General features: G+C 41.7%; 1 pseudogene; it reads right to left on the reverse strand.

Annotated features, from left to right (window-relative positions):
• Window positions 1-12,149: 12,149 nt before the first annotated feature.
• The window catches only part of LOC120874076, a 46,688-nt pseudogene continuing 43,513 nt past the window's right edge, over window positions 12,150-15,324 (reverse strand).

Below are 15,324 nucleotides of genomic sequence, written 5' to 3' on the forward strand. Positions count from 1 at the left end.
CAAAGTAATACACTTCTGGGGTCCAGCCCCAGTGGACCCAGGGTAATTGGAGGGGGAGATGGAGTCAGCATCCTAGGAAAGAGCTATTTAATTAGAAATATAAAGAGAGATTAGGAAAGAATAGTGTAGTAGGAAAATTAGTGGAGAAAAGGGGCTGAATAACTTGGTTTAAGTGGAATACCAATAAAACCTCGAGACAAGAGGTTTGCACCACCTACGTAGGCCACAAGCCTCTTTCCATTCTCCCAAAGGAGAGGAAACACTGAGGCCTCCCCAGTCAGATCTTAATAGCCCAGGCATAATTAGCAGGCTTGGTGGGCATCCACACTCCAGATGGGAATTCAGCCAGAAAAGAAGAGAATGAGAAGAGACCACATGGGGGAATCAGTCTTTCCAGTAACTGATCCATTTTCTTTATTTTTCAGGTTTGCTTATATACTTTTTGTTATACATAGAGATAGAATACAAAGTCACACGGGGGTTAGCAGACTTGAATCTTATCAAAATCAGGTGCTTTATACAGATGTATACAAAGGTTTTAAGGGATTTACATCATCTTCTGGCCATGAGGCCTGCTGACATTTTATGACCCCTTTTTTTCTGATAACGGTCAGTCAACCAAAAAACTTATTTTATTTTTTTCCAGGGGTGATTTTTCTTAAACCAGGTGCCACTCTCCAAAGGTACCAGATAAAGTTGCATTCCTATAGGGTGAGGGCATAGTGGGTTACAATTAATAAAGGAATTTACTTAGCCTAAGGTTTAATATGATTAATCTTAAAGGTTAATATTTGTTTCTCCTATATGCTAGTTATATATTTGTATAAGGGCAGGGGATTTAACAGCAAACATTGGCTCAATAAATGAAAAACCCTTCACCAGTATAATTTCTAACCAACCCACTAATACTATACTAATAATTTTTCTAACTTCTCAAAAGAATCTGTATTTAGAAAGTTTAAAGCATCTCATGCCTCCCACGGTTGGGAGGCTGTGAACAATCACATGTGGCTGGACGAGCCTGTCAGGAAGGCTAGAGAACTTTCACAGGAGTTTGTGAACTGAAACACTCTTGTCATGCCCAAGAATTTATTGACTGGAGCTCTAAGTTAACTCATTTTCAGAGAGAGGTGGTGTGGGATATCCCCCCATAAAGTCAGAGTTATAGGTGAGAGCATAAAGCAGTATAGTAGGCAGATTCTGGTTTTGGGGGTAGATGATCGGGAATAGGGGTCTCCTGAGGCTCGATCCTGCCTTTGCATATGCCGTGCCTCCTTCCTTATGACCTTTGCCACGGGCAGAGTTCCTCATGCTGGCTCCCGGCAATACACCATATTAACAAATTGAAAAATAAAAGCCATATGATTATCTCAATAGATGCAGAGAAAACCTTTGACAAAATTCAAAATCCATTTTTGATAAAAAAACTCTCCAGAAAGCAGGACTAGAAGGAACATACCTCAACATAAAAAGCTGTATATGACAAACCCACCACAAACATTATCCTCAATGGTGAAAAATTGAAAGCATTTCCCCTAAAGTCAAGAACAAGACAAGGGTGCTCACTCTCACCACTACTATTCAACATAGTTTGGGAAGTATTGGCCACAGCAATCAGAACAGAAAAAAAAAAAATGAAAGGAATACAAACTGGAAAAGAAGTAAAATTCTCACTGTTTGCAGAGGAAATGATCCTCTACATAGAAAACTCTAAAGACTCCACCAGAAAATTACTAAAGCTCAACAATGAATACGGTAAAGTTGCAGGATATAAAATCAACACACAGAAATCCTACCAAGCCACTAATGGTATTTTTCACAGAGCTAGAACGAATAATTTCACAATTTGTATGGAAATTAAAAAAACCTTGAATATCCAAAGCAATCTTGACAAAAAAGAATGGAACTGGAGGAATCAACCTGCCTGACTTCAGGCTCTACTACAAAGCCACAGTCATCAAGACACTATGCTACTGGCACAAAGACAGAAATATAGATCAACGGAATGAAATAGAAAGCCCAGAGATAAATCCACGCACCTATGGACACCTTCTCTTTGACAAAGGAGGCAAGAATATACAATGGAGAAAAGACAATCTCTTTAACAAGTGGTGCTGAGAAAACTGGCCAATGACTTGTAAAAGAATGAAACTAGAACACTTTCTAACACCATACACAAAAATAAACTCAAAATGGAATAAAGATCTAAATGTACAACCAGAAACTATAAAACTCCTAGGGAAAACATAGGCAAAACACTCTCCGACATAAATCACAGCAGGATCCTCTATTACCCACCTCCCAGAATATTGGAAATAAAAGCAAAAAGAAAACAAATGGGACCTAATTAAAATTGACAGCCTCTGCACAACAAAGGAAACTATAAGCAAGGTGAAAAAGACTGCCTTCAGAATGGGAGAAAATATTAACAAATGAAGCAACTGACAAAGAATTAATCTCAAAAATATACAAGCAACTCCTGCAGCTCAACTCCAGAAAAATAAATGACACCTTAAAAAAAATGGGCCAAAGAACTAAACAGACATTTCTCCAAAGAACACATACAGATGGCTAATAAACACATGAAAAGGTGCTCAACATCACTCATTATCAGAGAAATGTAAATCAAAACTACAATGAGGTACCATTTCACGCCAGTCAGAATGGCTGCTATCCAAAAGTCTACAAGCAGTAAATGCTGGAGAGGGTGTGAAGAAAAAGGAACCCTCTTATGCTGTTGGTGGTAATGCACACAGGTACAGCCACTCTGGAGAACAGTGTGCAGATTCCTTAAAAAACTGGTAACTGAACTTCCACATGACCCAGTAATCCCACTGCTGAGCATACACACCAAGGAAACCAGAATTGAAAGACACAGTTGTTTGTTAGTCATCTGTATGTCTTCTTGGGAGAAATGTCTGTTTAGTTCTTTGACCCATTTTTTGATTGGGTCATTTATTTATCTGGAATGGAGGTGCAGGAGTTGCTTGTATATTTTTGACATTAGTTCTTTTCAGTTGTTTCATTTGCTATTATTTTCTCCCATTCTGAAGGCTGTCTTTTCATCTTACTTATGGTTTATGTGTGGTGCAGAAGATTTTCATTTTAATTAGGTCCCATTTGTTTACTTTGCTTTTATTTCCAATATTATAGGAGGTGGGTCATGGAGGATCCTGCTGTGATTTATGTTAGAGTGTGTTTTGCCTATGTTTTCCCTAGGAGTTTTATAGTTTCTGGTTGTACGTTTAGATCTTTATTCCATTTTGAGTTTATTTTTATGTATGGTGTTAGAAAGTGTTCTAGTTTCATTCTTTTACAAGTCATTGGCCAGTTTTCTCAGCACCACTTGTTAAAGAGATTGTCTTTTCTCCATTGTATATTCTTGCCTCCTTTGTCAAAGAGAAGGTGTCCATAGGTGCGTGGATTTATCTCTGGGCTTTCTATTTTGTTCCGTTGATCTATATTTCTGTCTTTGTGCCAGTAGCATAGTGTCTTGATGACTGTGGCTTTGTAGTAGAGCCTGAAGTCAGGCAGGTTGATTCCTCCAGTTCCATTCTTGCTTTGGATATTCAAGTTTTTTTTTTTTTTAATTTCCATACAAATTGTGAAATTATTTGTTCTAGCTCTGTGAAAAACACCATTGGTAGCTTGAAAGGGATTGCATTGAATCTAACAAACACATGAGAAAGTGCTCAACATCACTCATTATCAGAGAAATGCAAATCAAAACCACAATGACCTACCATTTCACTCCAGTCAGAATAGCTGCTATCCAAATGCCTACAAGCAATAAATGCTGAAGAGGTTGTGGAGAAAAGGGAAATATCTTACACTGATAGTGGGAATGCAAACTAGTACAGCCACTATGGAAAGCAGTGTGGAGATTCCTTAAAAAACTGGAAATAGAACTGCCTTATGACCCAGCAATCCCACTACTGGGATTACACACCGAGGAAACCAGAATTGAAGAGACATGTGTACCCCAATGTTCATCACACCACTGTTTATAATAGCCAGGACATGGAAACAACCTAGATGTCCATCAGCAGATGAATGGATAAGAAAGCTGTGGTACATATACACAATGAAGTATTACTCAGCCATTAAAACCAATGCATTTGAATGAGTTCAAATGAGGTGGATGAAACTGGATCCTGTTATTCAGAGTGAAGTAAGCCAGAAAGAAAAACACCGATACAGTATACTAACACACATATATGGAATTTATAAAGATGGTAACAATAACCCTGTATGCGAGACAGCAAAAGAGACACTGATGTATAGAATAGTCTTTTGGATGCTGTGGGAGAGGGCAAGGGTGGGATGATTTGAGAGAATGGCATTGAATCTTGTATATTATCATATGTGAAATGAATCACCGGTCCAGGTTCGATGCATGATACAGGATGCTTGGGGCTGGTGCACTGGGATGATCCAGAGTGATGGTATAGGGAGAGAGGGGGCAGGGGGGTTTAGGATGAGAAACACATGCACACCCGTGGTGGATTCATGTCAATGTATGGCAAACAATACAATATTGTAAAGTAATTAGCCTCCAAATAAAATAAATAAATTTACATTAAAAATGAGTAAATTACATGCTGGTGGGTAAAGACACAATTAGACTTGGTGCAATTTGAGACTCAAGGATTGTTCCCTATAATTCAGACCAGTACTATCAACTCTCTGCAGAAAACTGGAAGGGTGTCACCTGTACCTTCCTACAGTTCTCTGTATGTAGCTCTCTCCTGTGAACTCTAACTATATAGAGTCATAAATATCTCTTCTTGGGGAAACTGTCTCTGCCTAGGTACAACTTCCATGTATGTGTTGGAAACTATTTCTAGAGTTGGGGCAATTGTAGGACTCTCCTCGCTTGTTCCCCACCTCAGGAATCCATTCTCTGCTGACAGATGTTTGATGTAAAACGATGCTCCTTCATTTGACTTTCCTACTTTGGAGTTATTAGAGACAGGAGGATAAATGCGTCCTTTAATCCTTTATGTCAACTAAAATGGAGGTCCCCCTGCAATTAGAACTCACTGAATGCCTTGTGAATGCTAGGCACTGACTTCTGTGCCCGGGTGCAATCTTGATTGGGGATCTATGTTGGGGCCATGGGGAGCCTCATTCTTGCTGGAGAAACATGCTCATTACAAATAGTATTTGCTATGTGGTATGTTCTGTTCAGTTCAGTCGCTCAGTCATGTCTGAGTCTTTGCAAACCTATGGACTGTAGCACACCAGGGCTCTCTGTCCATCACCAACTCCTGGAGCTTGGGCAAACTCATGTCCATGGAGTTGGTGATTCCATCCAACCATCTCATCCTCTGTCATCCTCTCTCCTCCTGCCTTCAATCTTGCCCAGTAACAGGGTCTTTTCCAGTATGTCAGTTCTTCACATCAGTTGGCAAAATAATTGGAGGTTCAATTTCAGCATCAGTCCTTCCAATGAATATTCAGGATTCATTTCCTTTAGGATGACTGTACAGATCTCCTTGCAGTCCAAGGGACTCTCAAGAGTCTTGTGCAACACCACCGTTCAAAACCATCGATTCTTCATCACTCACCATTATTTATGGAGCCAGTGTCACATCCATACATGACAACAGGAAAAATCATAGCTTTGATTATACTGAACTTTTTCAGCAAAGTAATGTCTCTACTTTTAAAAATATTGTATAATTTTGTGATAGTTTTTCTTCAAACAAGCAAGCATCTTTTAATTTCATGACTGCAGTCATCATCTGCAGGGATTTTGGAGCCCCAGAAAATAACGTCTCTCACTGTTTCCATTGTTTCCCCATCTATTTGCCATGAAGTGATGGGACCAAATGCCATGATCTTCATTTTCTGAATGGGGAGTTTAAGCCAGATGTTTCACTCTCCTATTTCACTTTCATCAAGAGGCTATTTGGTTCCTCTTCAATTTCTGTCATATGGGTGGTGTCTTCTGCATATCTGAAGTCCCAACAATCTTGATTCCAGCTTGTGCTTCATCCAGTTGGGCATTTCACATGATGTACTCTGCATATAAGTTATATAAACAAGGTGACAATATACAGCCTTTACATACTCCTTTCCCGAATTGGAACCAGTCTGCAGTTCCATGTTCAGTTCTGACTGTTACTTCTTGACCTGCATACAGATTTCTCAGAAGGCAGGTAAGGTAGTCTGCTATTCCCATCTCTGTACGTTTTCTACAGTTTGTTGTAATGCATGTAGTCAAAGGCTTTTGCATGGTCAATAAAGCAGAAGTAGATGTTTTTCTAGAATCCTCTTGCTTTTTCTATCATCCATTGAATGTTGGCAGTTTGATCTCTGGTTCCTCTGTCTTTTCTAAATCCAGCTTGAACATATGGAATTTCACAGTTCATGTATTGTTGAAGATTTGCTTTGAGAAATTACATTGGTAGCATGTGAGATGAGTGCAACTGTGTGGTAGTTGAACATTCTTTAAAATCACCTTTTATGAGGATTGCAAGGAAAATGACCTTTTCATTGCTGTGGCCACTGCTGAGTTTTCCAAAATTGCTGGCATATTGAGTGCAGCACTTTAACAGCATCATCTTTAAGGATCTGATATAGCTCTACTGCAATGCCATCACACCCACTAGATGTGCTTTTAGTGATGCTTCTGAAGACCCATTTGACTTCGCATTTCAGGATTGTCTAGCTCTAGGTGAGTGATCACACCATCGTGGTTATCTGGTCATTAATATCTTTTTGTGCAATTCTTCTATGTATTCTTTCAACCTCTTCTTAATACATTCTGCTTCTGTTAGGTCCATCCCGTGTCTCTCTTTTATTGTGCCCATCTTTGCCTGAAACATTCCCTCCCTATATAGAATTTTCTTGAAGAGAAAAATTTACCATTCTAATGTTTTCCTCTATTTCTTTGCACTGATCACTTAGGAAAGCTCTTTTAAAATCTCTTCTTGCTATTCTTTGGAACTTCAGATGGGTATGTCTTTCTTTTCTCCTTTGCCTTTTGCTTCTCTTCTTTTCTAAGTTATTTGTAAGGCCTCCTCAGGCAACCATTTTGCCTTTTTGCATTTATTTTTCTTTGGGATGGTCTTGATGTGGTATGTACAGATCAAAAAAAATGAAGATCATGGCATCCAGTTCCACCACTTCATGGCAAATACCTGGAAAAACAATGAAAAAAGTGACAGGCTTTATTTTCCTAGGCTCCAAAATCACTGTAGACAGTGCCCACAGTTGTGGGAAAAAAAGACGCTAGCTCCTTGGAAGAAAAGCCATGAAAAACCCAACAGCATACTAAAAATCAGAGACATTACCAGCAAATGTATAGTCTCTGTATAGTCAAAGCTATGGTTTTGCCAGAAATCGTGAGTGGATGTGAGTGTTGGACCATAAAGAAAGCTGCGTACCAAAGAAGTGATACTTTTAAACTGTAGTGTTGGATAAGACTCTTTAGAGTCCCGTGGACTGCAAAGAGTTTCAACCAGTCCACGTTAAAGGAAATTAGTCCTGAATATTCACTGGAAGGACCAATGCTGAAGCTGAACCTCCAATACTTTGGCCACCTGATGGGAAGAACTGACTCATTAGAAAAGACCCTGATGCAGGGAAAGATTAAAGGCAGGAGGCAAAGGGGAAGACAGAAGATGAAATTGTTTGATGGCATCACCGACCTGATGAACATGAGTCTGAGCAAGCTCCGGGAGTTGGTGATGGACAGGGAAACCTGGCATACTGCACCCCATGATATAGAAGAGTTGGACATGACTGAGGGACTGAACTGAACTAATGTACAGAGGACATCAGGGAGCAGGCAGAAGTCTTTGGGGTCCAGTCAAGCCTGTGGCCCTGGTGGGAGTGGTGAAAGATTTAGGTGGAAGGGGAGGCTTCCCATCGTCTGGTGCAGGTGCTTGAATCCAAGGCAGGGAGCAAAAGATTTTGAATGTGTTACCAAATATTGTTTTCTAAAAAAACCCAAAAAACTGCTTTCTGCAGGAGTGAGAAGTTTGACTGAGTCTTTTCTTTAGATTTTACTGAGGGATGTGGAAGGAACCTGGAGTGGGCTGAGTCTGAAAATTTAGATGACCAGCTGCTGGAAGGCCAGGCTTATGGTACACATTCTGCACTAGGTGGAAAACAAATCCAGAGAAAAAGTATCCCTTCTGGAGTGTACAGGCCAATGTATCACATTGTTTCAGTAGATCACTTCAGTGGTGTTTGGGGGCAAGCAAGAAATGCATGATGGGTAGTTTGCTTTTGTCAATTCCTGTGGGTAGTTAGATGACTTAATGTTTGCTTACTTAATTGCATGATAGGAATTATGCTTGGGAAAGAAAGCTCCATCAGGTCCACACATATTTCACCATTAAACAGCAAGCATAGGATGATTACTAAGGCAACTATAGGTAATTTAAACATGAGAGGCCAAATGGGGAAAGATTCACTTAACAGGCTGAGATTGGACTGTACAGGTTACCATAGTTGTTGCTATGAAAATTAGCCATAACAGCTACTTGTTGCTCTTCTGGAGATTTGGGAAACTGACAAGAGAGCAAGAAATTTTACAACTTTCCTTGCAGTGAGATTTCAGGGGGGAAGCAGTTGACAAGGAAAAGCTGACTGGTAAGGCTGAAGAAGGGAGTAATCAGAGACAATAATCATTAGCTCTCATGTGAGCCCAGAAAACAGAAGCATAGGCTCAGTCAGAGTTCTGGGTCAGGGTTCAGAAACAGATCAATATTTAGCCTTGTGGATGGCAGCCATAACCTCTAAACAGAAGATTTCCTTCTCCCCAGGTGGCAGAATAATTTATATTTGTTCCAGACTCAGGAATCCAGAAAGCCCTCTCAGGGCCACTTGCTCTTCGCAGGCACACATGCAATCTAGAAGGTGGAATTATCATCACGGTGCCCATTCTCCAGAAGAGAAAACTGAGGTTAAGATACTTGATCAAGCTCACAGAACTAAACATGTGAAAAGCCAAGCACAAACCCAGGGTAACAGTCCTCAAATTGTGTGGTTTTGCTCCACACCCACTGGGAGTGGTGGGTGGTGACCTGGAAGCAATGCTTAAGCAGAAGCAAACAATATTCACGTTTAATTTGAAGAAAGTAAGGAAAACCACTAGAACATTCAGCTATGACCTAAATCAAATCCCTTATGATTATATAGTGGGGATGAAAAATAGATTCAAAGGATTAGGTCTGGTAGCCTGAAGAATTACGGATGGAGGTTTGTAACATTGTACAGGAGGTGGTCATGAAAACCATCCTCAAGAAAAACAAATGTGAGAAGGCAAAGTGGTTTCCAGAGGAGGCCTTAAAAATAGCTGAGAAAATAAGAGAAGTGAAAGGCAAAGGAGAAAGGGAAAGATATACCCAATGGAATGCAGACTTTCAGAGAATAGCAAGGAGAGCTAAGAAAGTCTTCATAAGTGAATAGTGCAAGAATTAGAGGAAAACAAGAGAATTGTAAAGAGTATAGATTTTTCAAGAAAGTGGAGATATCAGAGGAACACTTCATGCAAAGATGGACACAATAAAGGACAGAAAAGTCAAAGACATAACAGAAGGAGATGAGATCAGAAGAGGTGGCAAGAATGCACAGAACTACACAACAATGGTCATAATGACTGGGATAGGGATGTTGCTGGGGTCATCACATAAAGCCAGATACTGGAGTATGAGGTCAAGTGGGCTTTAGGAAGCATCACTACAAAAAAATGCTAGGGAAGGTGATGAAATTCCAGCTGAGCTGTTTAAAATTCCTAAAGAATGAGGCTTTAAATGTGCTGCATTCAATATGTCAGCAAATTTGGAATGCTCATCAGCGACCACAGTGCTGGGATAGGTCAATTTTCATTCTAATCCAAAAGAAAGGCAATTCCAAAGAATGTTCAATCTATCATGCAATTGCACTTATCTCATTTGCTAGCAAGGTAATGCTCAATATCCTTCAAGCTAAGTTTCAACAGTACATGAAATGAGAAATTCTAGATATACAAACTGGTTTGAACACCCAGAGATCAAATTGCCAACATTCATTGGATCGTAGAGAAAGCAAGGTAATACCAGAAAAAAACATTTCCATCTGCTTCACTGACTATGCTAAAGCCTTTCACTGCATAGACCACAAGAAACTGTGGAAAATTCTTAAGGAAATGGGAGTACCAGATCACTTTACCTTTCCCCTAACAAATCTGCATGTAGGTCAAAAAGCAGCAGTTAGAGTCAGACACGGAACAACTGAAAGATTTAAAATTGGGACAGGAGGATGACAAGGTATACATTGTCACTCTGGTTATTTAACCTATATATAAGATACATTATTCAATATGCTGGTCTGGATAAATCCCAAGCTGGAATCAAGATTGCTGGGAGAAGTATCAACATCCGCAGATATGAAGATGACACTACCCTAATAGCAGAAAGAAAAGAAAAACTAAAGAGCCTCGTGATGAGGAGAGGAGATGAAAAAACTAGCTTAAACTCAACATTCAAAAAACTATTCACAAAAAGATACTCAATATTCAAGGCATCGAGTCCCACCACTTCATGGCATATAGATGATGGAAAAGTGGAAACATTGGCAGATTTTATTTTCTTGGGCTCCAAAATCACTATGGACCTTGACTGCAGACACAAAATTAAAACATACTTGCTCCTTGGAAGGAAGAAAGGCTATGAAAAACCTGCCCAGTGTATTAAAATGCAGAGACTCACTTTGCTACAGAGGTCTGTCATATCAAAGCTATGGTTTTTCCAGTAATCATGTACAGATGAGCGATCTGGACCATAAGAAAGGGAGAATGCTGAAGAATTGAGCGTTTGAACTTTGGTGCTTCCGAAGATAGTTGAGAGTCCCTTATACAACAAGGAGATCAAACCAGTCAATCTGAAACGAAACCAACCTCTGACCCCTGCTGTCTCAGCTGAGGCATCTACTGAGGGCCTCCAGATGGAAAGAACGGATGCTTCCACTGCAAAAGTGCCTAACCATGGCAGCTCCAAGGAAACAGTTTATAGCCACACCCATGGAGAAGCTCAGAAAGGCTGAAGGCTCTGTGTTCCCTGGGTTTCCCGATACATGCGTTGCATTATCCCCAGTAACATTGGAGGCCAAGGAAGGGACATTCTGGGCCCTGGCGGAGGGGGATGGCTCAGGGATCCACTGGGGCCATCACTTACCAAGTAGGACTAGAAAGGACAGAGCAGGCATATGTGGCAGAGAGCTGGTGACTGGGTATGGGACAAAAGGGAACCAGCTCTCCATGAAGTACCTCACCCAAACTCCCCGGGAGGTGAAGCCCAGTGATAACTTCATCTGAGATGGGATGAAGAGAGTCTATTTCATTACCCCTTATAATTCCCTGTATGAGGAGATGGTGAAGTTTGTGGGTCATCACAAACTCTTCCGTGGCCTAGACTATCTCCCAGTCATTTTCTTTGGCACTTCCTCTCCCCAGCTTCAGTCATGTAGTTCTGGAGGAAATTGACAATAATGTGTGCTGCTGTGTCAGACCCCAAGAGAATGTAAAGCCAGTTGTAGGACCCCATGGCCCTGCCAGGATGGCTGATCTAGGACTGCACATGTGATCTGAGGTGGGTCATTCAGAGAACACCCTTGAACTCTGATGTCTCTAATCTTTTCTTTCCTTATTGGAGATGCCTTCAGGATATAAATGCCTAGGGCAGGTATCCTGGAACCCCTCACTAGGTGTAGAAGCCTTAAGGAAGAAAGTTGTCAGGCTCAGACCATCAAAGAAGAGGGAATGAAAGAGTGAGGGTGTGAAACAGAGAACTGATAACTTCTGATTTCTTGCGTCCAATCACAGAGATCTTTGTATTTGCTCTGATTCTTGTGTCCGGATTCCCAGAATCATTTCAGAGTCTCCCCTTTCCTATAAGCTAGTTGGAGGTGGGCTCCTCTCAACTGTGATTCAGACTTTGTTCTAGATCCTTCCCAATCACTTTACACCTCCCAGATACAAACAGAGACACCTGTTTGTTTCAGCACCATTATGAGTGAAACCCTTTATTCTTTACTGACAATAGGGTGTGCAGACCAACAAATACAGTTCACCAGCATCCTGGGCAGGTGTACCCTAAGTGTGATTTAGTGTTTGCTCGGAGCGTCCTTATTGATTCCTGAACCACACCAAGCATTTATACTACCTGTGCCAGGCAAATCCTGTCATTTTCTTGATCAAAGACTGAGAAATACAGCCTCAGGAAGATTCACTCAGGATCCAGGTCTCTCTAGGTGTCCTCACTGTGTTCTCTTTTGTGTGTGTGCGTGTGTTCTCATTTTTATTTATTTATATTTATTTTATTTTACTTTACAATACTGTATTGGTTTTGCCATACATCAACATGAATCCGCCACGGGTGTACATGATTTCCCAATCCTGAACCCCACTCCCACCTCCCTCTGCATACCATCTCTCTGGGTCATCCCAGTGGACCAGCCCCAAGCAGCCTGTATCCTGCATTGAACCTAGACTGGCGATTTGTTTCTAACATAATATTATACATGTTTCAATGCCATTCTCCCAAATCATTCCACCCTCTTCCTCTCCCAGAGTCCAAAAGTCTGTTCTATACATCTGTGTCTCTTTTGCTGTCTTGCATACAGGGTTATTATTACCATCTTTCTAAATTCCATATATGTGTTATTATACTGTATTGGTGTTTTTCTTTCTGGCTTACTTCACTCTGTATAATCGGCTCCAGTTTCATCCAGCTCATTAGAACTGATTCAAATGTATTCTTTTTAATGGCTGAGTAATACTCACTGTGTTCTCTTTAAAGGTGGTATAGAGGTGGCCTCTAGAATCTTGGGGGTGTCAGCGATACACACCAGTCAGCCTGAGCCCTATATGCGACTCCCACAAATATCTAGACGTAGCACAATTCTTGATTTTATTTCCCTCTTTTGGTAAGTATCAAGGGAGTTTCTCCTTAGCAGGGGATACGAGAGTTCATCCACAACCAAAAAGGGCCAAGACGTGAGGTTGCCATGAGGAGGGGTGTGGGGGAGGGAAGGACTGGGAGTTGGGGATGCAGAGGAATGATAAACAACAAAATCCTACTGTAGAGCATAAGGAAATATATTAACTATCCAGTCATAAACCACATGAAAAAGAATACATATTTCTGTATGTGTATAACTAAGTCACATTGCTGTGCAGCAGAACTTAACGCAACACTGAAGATTAGCCACACTTCAATAAAAATTTCAGAAAAGAAAAAGAGTGCCCATAGTTCTCCTCTATCCCTGTTTCTTTCCTTCTGACTCTTGCTTGTTGTTTCCTCTTCAGAGAACGCTGGTTTTCCTCCTGCATCTGCACAATCCATACTTTATTAAACATTTTTATTTTGTATTGGAGTATAGCTAATTAACAATATTCCGATTTTCAGGTGGACAGTAAACGGACTCAACCATATGTACCCATGTATCCTGGTCCCAAAAATACCCCTCCCATCCAGGTTGTCATATAATTAAGCAGAGTTCCCTGTGCTACACAGTAACTCGTTGTTGGTTATCCATCTTATACAGAGCAGTGCCCACAACACGTTCTTGAAGATTTCATTTAGGAACTCTGGGAATCCTCCTTTGATATGCTCTCATCCTCTTTGGTGACTCCAGACTTGGGTGGGTAATGTATTCTGGTTCCCCATCCCCACCGGTCAGTCTATAGCCCTAATCACCCCGAGTAAGTCCCCAGTGCCCCAGTGCAGAGCACCTTGGGATGCCATTTGCTTGGAATCCAGTGCACTTTTGCCTAGAACCAAGCAACCCTCCATATGGCCCATGAGTTTACAGTTTTAGAATTCCTGAAATTCCCTCTCTTCCTCAAAGTCTTCTTTGAGCCCATCAGCCAGCTCTGAACACCCCTAGGTAGCTGACATGAGGCCTCCACCCTGTGCCGGGGCTGAGCAGTCACTGTGCATCCTTTATTCACATTAGCATCCAGCCTCCCCACAGAGGGGTCGGGTAGCCTGGCTCACAAAGGTGGCACCCGGCAATAGCTATGGGAAGATGCATCTGAGAACTAGGGTGACCTTTTAATTTATCATCCAGACCAGGAAAACTGCGGGTAGGGAAGGGAGACTGCTAATCCCTATGGTCGGACAGCACACTAGGACTGTCCCCAGCCATTCTCCTTGTCACATGACTTATTCAGGGAATACTAGAGCTGACTTTCCATGTTCATCCATCTGAGGGTTCAGATTGAACTGAAGCTCTTTGAACACTGAGGACCTGAGTGTTCCCCTCTCCTTGTGACTCCCAGAATGCCAGCATGGCGTGGTGTCTCCACATTTATTTCAGGATGATCAGTGTCCTAGATGGCCCTTTACTCTCAACTGGTTCATGTTGCGGGAGGCTCTGGCCCAGCCGCAGGGCTCAGCAGTATCTGCAATAGTGCGGAATGGCCTGCAGAGGGCGCCCTTCTCCCAGCAGCAGGCCAAGTGTTATTTCAAGTTTCTATTTGAGAACCACCCATCAGGCTTCTCCCCTCATTTTGAGGATGTAGGCTTGAGCTGGAACTGGGTAGTTGATACCATTGATGGTGAGGATAATAGAGGCCAGGGTATTGACTGCAAAACATGAAACGTAGTGCTGTTAGAGAGAGAGGGAGAGAGGTTGGCCCTGGGGAGAGAGGTTGGCCCTTTTTGCACGTGGAGACTGGGAGTGACCCTGCAGCATGACCCTTCACCACGGAACCTCCTTGTGTGGCACCGATGAGCTTCTGTTTGTTTTTGACCAGTCTTCTTGGGCCAAGGATCAGTATATCACAGTATCTACAACTGCTTCACAGCCGCCAGAATGAGCAATAACCTTTATTTCCATGGAGATGCTGAGAGACAGTGTGACAAAGCAGGGATCAAGGTCACCCTGAGTCTCCCCAGAGCTGTCGCCTTCCCGACTGTCTCCTAAACAGCCCTTTGTCTCTTGCCCTCTTTTCCTTTGCTCCCAACATGGCACCTTCCTTGACATTCTTGAATGCAGTACTTGAATACACCAAGCTCTTTTGCACCTTGACACAAGCTCGTCTTCCTTCCTAGAGGAGCCCCCTCCCCTTTGACTAGCAAATTTCTTCTCATCTTCCAGATTCCAGCTTAATTGTCATGGTTTCAGGGAAGTTTTTCCCCTTGTGTTGATCAGTCTCCTTCCTTGACAATCTCCGTAGACACTTCCTCATGCCTAGCATGTCCAAAAGTCACAATTAATTATGTGTGTGTTTCATTTCCTCTGCATCTGCCTTCTTAGATGTGAGGGGGAGTTTCATTCTCATTGCCTCCCTAAAGTGCCTGGCACACAGTGGATGCCCAAGGC

This window comes from Oryx dammah, unplaced genomic scaffold, assembly GCF_014754425.2.
Source record: "Oryx dammah isolate SB20612 unplaced genomic scaffold, SCBI_Odam_1.1 HiC_scaffold_15, whole genome shotgun sequence".
Classification (NCBI taxonomy): Eukaryota; Metazoa; Chordata; class Mammalia; order Artiodactyla; family Bovidae; genus Oryx; species Oryx dammah.